A 6,947-nucleotide genomic window follows, 5' to 3' on the forward strand; every position below is an offset into this window, starting at 1 on the left:
GTTGTTTGTGCTCCCAGAGCACATCCTGCACTGCGCAGCACTAGCGCAGGAGGTATCTGCTGTCTTTTGTCAGGCCTCGCTCACCAGCATCGCACTGGCGGATGGCGGCTTGTTCTGTGCAGCCAGATGAAATGGACTCTGTCATTTGTGGYTGGACATCTTTCCAGCCCTCATTGTGGCCTCACCAGTCACTGTTGCTCCAGGCATTTGCTCCACCAGCACTCTGGGATCTTGTGCCTTCCTGGCCCCCTTTCACAGTTTTATTTCCTGTGTGATCAAGGTCTTGGGCCTTGCTGGCTTCTTCTGCATTCCTGTTCTGGACTTCACTGTCCCCTTTCTGCCACAGGCAGTGGTATTTGACTCTCTGTTCTTGTCCAGAGCATCAGAGCTGCACAAGTGTGCTCTTGTAGAGCTTACTGGATGGTGGTAGCTTGTGTGCGTCTGTCCTGGGGCTGGGGGAGTGATGTAGTCAGGGTAGCAGAATAGAGTAGTTTAACCCTGAAATATTTTGGAGGTGGGATTTCACTCATTTTAAACCCAAGTTTATATATATATTATTATATATACACACACATTTTTTTTTTCATTTTTTAGTATAGCCTATGAGTAATCCTGGTTTGTATTTTCACACTGTTAAGGTGAAAGCTTGGTTTCTGAAGCCTTCAGAAGGAGCTGCCTGCTTCAAACCAGGTATGAGGGAGATGCAAGCACATCTGCATGAAATACATGCCCAGCCATAACGGTTTGTTTTCAGACTGTAATAGAAGTGATGCTGTTTTAGTAAAATAAAAAAAAGAAATGGATATGCTGGAAAGTAGAACGGTCTCTTTGCTGAAGAAAGACATCCTTGTGGTGCCAATGCGCATGGGCCGAATGAAGACCGCTCTGCGCATGTGGTCAAGGGGCTGACTCCCCGCCTGTGTGCAAGGGGCTCCRTCACTCACCCTGTACTTTACTGCCTTCACGTGGGAAGGAGGCTGTACAGTGTCAGCACAAGGTGGGCGCATGTGCATTGCGCCCCGGAGCACTGACTGCAGCCATCCTGTAGCTACGAGAAGTACTGCAATGGTTAAGGCCCATGCACGCATGCACACTGCCACTGCCGTGCTCAGCACTGCTCTCGTGTGTCCAAAAATAAATACTCCAGAGACAGGGCGTACATGCAGCCTACATAACCACCCCTAAGGCAGCACTCACACATCCAGAAAGTAAAACTGCAAGTGAGGCAGACAGCTACCCCAGATGGGAGACGTCATCTTAAGCTCCTAGAAAGTGCCAATAGGGACTAGACAGTAACATTTTTCTTGCACCCTCTTGGAAGGAACTGCTTGCCTCAGTCCAGGTAAGGATGGTGGATACACACACATCTATATAAAATAGGGGGTTTCTTATCACAGAATGGTTGAGGTTAGAAGGGACCTCTAGAGATCGTTTGGTCCAAGCTCCTGCTCAAGCAGGGACAGCTATCCTTTAAACATGAACAGGCACTACAGGCACTGTTGTAAAAAAATCCTGTTCAACTACAGGCACTGTTGAAAAAATTCCAAAAAAAAAACCCAAATCAAAACAAAACAAAAAACACATAAAAGTCCTGCTATTCTGGAAAGTGAATGACGCCCCTGAAGRTGTCAGTAAAGCAGAACTACTGCTGAAAGGGCAGCGCATATGTTCCCTGTGTTGTGCAGTGCTCCCCCACGCCTTGCTCTGCCTAAAAGTTGGTACTGTAACTGTAAGGGGTTGGTGGGGGATGTGGATGCACAGTGCACTGTGGCACTCTCACCAATGCCCTCCCGTGTTGGAAATTTGGTACTGCTCCGTCAGGGAGCCAGTGCTTGTGCTCTGTGCTGCTCATGCCTGTTCTAACCCCAGAGATGCGATAGAAACGGGACGTGCCTGCCCATTCTGACTGTTAGCAGTGAAGGGTCAGGGTCTTATTGATCCCTGGCAATGGCAAACGCAGAGTGGGCTGCAAAATTTTTCTTGCCACCAGCTTTGAAGAATCTGCTATTCCAGGTAAAACCTGGCTACCTRTATATCTATTCAAGAGCAGGGCTGGAGCCTTTGATATTATTTAAACAGTAATAAAACAAGGCTCATAAACTAATGTTTAGGAAAAAAAAATATCATCCGTTCTGAAAAGCAAACAAAGCCTCTTGAACTTGTCAAAACCACAGAACTGCRAGCGTAAGAGCAGCATGCATGCGCTCTGCATTGTGAAGCACTCCCTGCTATCCTCTTGTGCCTAAAAATTAGTACTGCAATGGCTGGGGGTGGAGTAGGGGAGGCGGGGTGCGTATGCACAGATTGCTTTGCGTGCTGCCGCTCTCCACTATTGAAGTAGCTGTCCTGAAAAGGTAAGGAAAAGCACGTGCACTTAGCGCTCCCCGGTGCTCACTGATTCACCTGAAGATCAGAGAAGCAGAAGTGTGGCCGTAAGCCCGGGTTCCCCACTATCCTCCAGCAGCTTGCCGGTGTCAACACACCACTGTCAACTGCTACTCTCTGACATTTCAGTAATCTTCAAGAGATCTTCAGAGACTTTCAAGACCATCAAGTCCATCTGTAAGCCTTTTAATGCCATGCTTGTTAAACTGGTCTCATCTACTCATTTCTTGAACCCTGGCAGGGACGATGACTCCACCACTTTGCTAGGCAGCCTATTCCCAGGTTTAACTCCTCTTTTCATTTAGATTTTTTTTCCTAACTTTTAATCTGAATCTCCTCTGTCACAACTTGAGGCCACTGTTGGTCTCACCTGTTCCCTCCCTCTCCTTCCACCTCTGGCCTCTGCTGGGTCCCCTCTTGGTGGCATCTGCATGGTGGCTTTGGGTCCATCTCACGTGGCACTGTACTGGGGTCTTGTGGGGCGGCAGTTGGCACATGCACGGTCCGAGACAGGAGCACGGTGGAGGAGTGTGGTGAGAGGATCTGCAGCCCTTTGGGTGGCTGTGTGCCTTGGGCTGTGGCCTGCCGGTGGGGCTTTCGCTATGTGCAGGTGGCAGCGCAGGGCTTGGCCTGGCATGGATTTGGCGCTGTCTCTGCCCATGCCTGGAGTGTGGAGTCACGTCTGCCGGAGCGCGGAGCTGAATTGCCCTTTTTCTGTGCATCTGTTTAGGGTGCCAGTTCTTGCTCAGAGTGGTTGCACTCACTGCTGCGGAGGCGGGGATGAGCTGGCAGTGGGAGAAAGTGGCCTTGGTGCTCCACATCCGTGAGACGGGCAGCTCCTGCTGCGACAGCCACAGCTGAGAGGGCTGGTGAGCCCTGAGGAAGCAGAGAAGCTCAGGACTGAGCCGAATAAGGTTGACTGGCTCTGCTGGAACAAGGGCTCTTGGTGAGGGCCCTGCTGCCTCTTCTGGTGTTCTCTGTAAGCTCAYGYGGGATCAGCCAGAGAAGGCTTTTTGATGTGACTGTCTCCACCCTTTTGATTTAGACCCACCAAGTGARGAGGACTTGATGGCCTTTCTTGGYGAAGAATGTTGGTAGGTTGGCGTATGGGGAACACACAAGTTTTTGTTTCAAAAGAAAACAAAATGCTAGTGAGGAGCTTAAAAGAACCCTGCTACTTTTAATTATGCCCTTTTAATCAGCAGCAATGCCATAAAAGCAGAAGGCACTAAAGAGGGTACAAGGCAGGTAAGATAGAGTATCGCGCTCTGTGAAGTTATCAACAGCTACGTCTGTCACCCTGAAAAACCATCGGAGCAATGGTCCAAAAACCTAACCCCTTGTTTTGGTTGGTTTGACAGGGTAGCTCACTGGATGGGGATATCTATTGGAGAAGCACCTGGGACTCTGTGATCTGGTCATTCTTTCTAGTCATCATCATTTGTGCCCGCACACCTGCCTGGCAGGAATATTAGAGTTGCTGCACCCAAAAGGTGAGGGCTTGGAAAGAGGTGGCCAACCCAAGTACTATTCTTTTTGCTCTCTAAATATTCCTCTCTCCCTAATTATTATTCTCTCTTTCCCTTGACCGTAACCCTATTTCCTTCTCTCTCCATAATAATTGCTTTTCACACTCATCATAAAAATTCCTTTTTGTGCCCCCCTGCTCTCTCCTTGTAATAACTCTCTCTGCAATAATTCCTTCTTGCGCGCTCCATAAAAATTCTTCTGTGCTCTCCCTTTCCCTCTCTGAAATAATTCTTTCTTGCCCTCCACAATAATTCTTGCATTACATAAAAATTTTCCCATGCACTCTGCAACCATTTCTGCTCACATGCTCTGCCATACTTATTTCCCACACTCCACTGGACTTCTTTCCTGTACGCCCTGTCGTGCTCCCCGCGATAATTCCTCCTCTTCTCTCTCTCTCTCTCTGCAGTAATTCATCCGTGCTCCAACTTTCTCTCCTTGCAATAATTCCTTTTTGCTATCTGCTATGCTACCCACACTTTCCATAAATTTTTTTTTCTCTCCCCACAATAACTCTTCCGCACTTTCTGTAATAAATCCTTCTTCCTCCCCCTTTCTCTCTTCATAATAATTCCTACTTGTATGCTCTGCAATAATTCTTTCTTACATCCTCTTTTTTCCCTGTAGGAATTGTTACTCACTCTCTGCAGCATTTCATTTCTATGTGCAATTATAATTGATACTCGTTCTCCATAGAAATTCTCTTTATCACTCCATAAAAACTCTTTCCTCTGTAATAACTKGACCGTGCTCCTCCTTTCGCTCTCCATAATAATTCTTTAGGACGTAGTATCAATATAGAATGAATGAATATACATGAAAATAGAATAATCTGTTTTGCTCATCCTAATACTTCTGCTCATCTTCCAATAATAGTTCTGATTTTTTACCCTCTAAAAATTCTCTTCCTCTCCCCCTTAATATTTAATTATCCTCCAGCCAATAATTCTCTTGCCCTCCTGCCAATAATTCTCTACTGATGCCCCTCATACATCTCTTACTCTCCTGCTGATACTTCTCTTCCTTTCCTGATGATAATTTTATTCATATTCTCCTCATAATTTTTGTTCTCTTGAGGTAAAAATTCTCTATTTATAGCTCCAAAAGAATCTTGCCTTATCCCGCTAAATATTTCTAATACTTCTCTTCTTTTACAGCTAGGAGTCCTCTCTTCTTCTCTCTTATAATTATTAGCCTACTTAATTTATAATTCTCCTGCTTCATAAGCAGAGATAATAATAAGCATAATTCATAAAAATTGTCTTTTTATTCCTCTAATCGTTCCCTTCCTGTTTGGCTAACACTTCTCCTCTTCTTCCCATAATATTAGTCTTCGTATTTCTGTGAGAATTCTCCTTCTTTCCTGTTAATATATTTATTCATATTTTCCCAATAATTCTCTTGCATGACACATTACAATTCTCCTTGTTATCCTCTGCTTATATTCTTCTCTGAGTAATAGTTCTGTTCTTCTTCCCATAATAATTTTCTTTTTAATTTTGCTTAGAATTCCCTGCCTTTCCGGTAAATACTTTTATTCCCCTTCTTGCAATAATTGATTGCCCACCACATAATAATTCTTTTTTTGTGCTCCTACCGTTTCCCTCCCTATCCAGCAAATACTCTTCTTCTTCCCGTAATAATTATCTTCCCGTTTCCCTATGAATTCTACTCTTTTCCTGGTAATAATTTTATTCCTATTCTTGTAATATTTCTGTTGCATGCCACGTGATATTTCTCTTTATATGTTCCCAGCTCTACTGTTATTCTCTGGCTATTCCTAATCTTTTACATGAGGGAATAATATCCTTATTTCCCTCAGAATTCTTCACATATCTCCCTAAAAGGCTCATTCTTACTCTTCAAATAATTATTTTGAACACCGCATAATTATTGTCCTTGTATTCCCAACACTATCCACTACTTTCTGGACAGTTCTTCTTCTTTATCTTCCACGAATAATTATCTCCATCTTTTCCTCAGAAACCTTCACCTCGCCTACAAAATATTTTTTGGCTAATCTTGCAATCATTGCCTTGCATGCCACATAATAATTCATATTCTTCCTCTTCTGCTAATGGTCTCTTCTTCTGGCAGGGATTTTAGTCTTCTTTCCGTCAGAATTCTGCTTCTCTCCTGTGAATCATTTCATTCTTATTCTCCCGATAATTGCCTTGGACACCGCGTATTAATTCTCTTTTATTTCTCCAAATTCCTCCCCACCTCCCTAGCTAATCTCTCTCTTCTCCTTCCAGCAAGAATTCTCTTCCTGTTTTCGCCGGAAATGTGCTCTTCTTCCGCTCCTAGGTTTATTCCTGTTCTCCCTATAAKTCCCTTGGACGACCCATATCTATTTTCGTGGTATTCCCCAGGTTATTCCCTTCCTCTCTGGCTATGAGTTCTCCTCTTCCTCCCCCAAGAATTTCCTTCCAMGTTCCCCACGAATAATCTTCCGTAAGGGCATAGAATTCTCTTCCTATTCTGGCAATAATTCTCTCACACGCCACCTCATAATTCTCCTTTTTTCCCCCTAATCATTCCCTTCCCGAGCGGTTAACGCTTGCCTCCTTCTTCCGGAAATATTTCTCTGTCTATTGCTGTCAGAATACTCCTTCTCTCCTGTTAATATTTGTATGCTTATATTTCCAAGAATTCCTTTGCATGACATGTAACAATTTTCTTGGTATTTCTCTTGTAATTCTCTTCCTCTCCAACCAATAGTTCTCTTCCTCTTCCCTTAATATTTATCTTCCTATTTTGCTTACAATTCCCTTCCTCTCCGGCTCAGAATTATATCCCTCTTTTCGCAATAATTCATTTACCCACCATGTAATAATTCTTTTCTTGTTGTGCCGCGAACCACTCCCTCCCTATCTGGCATAAACTTCTCTTCTTCTCCCCGTCATAAATATCATCCTGTTTCCCTCAGAATTCTACTCTTCTCACGCTAATTATTTCATTCCTATTCTTCTATAATTCTCTTGCATGCCACCTCATATTTCTCTTTCTATTTTCCCAGCTCTGCTCTTTAC

Source organism: Nothoprocta perdicaria, unplaced genomic scaffold (assembly GCF_003342845.1).
Source record: "Nothoprocta perdicaria isolate Ctin4 unplaced genomic scaffold, notPer1 scaffold_203, whole genome shotgun sequence".
In the NCBI taxonomy this organism is placed as follows: Eukaryota; Metazoa; Chordata; class Aves; order Tinamiformes; family Tinamidae; genus Nothoprocta; species Nothoprocta perdicaria.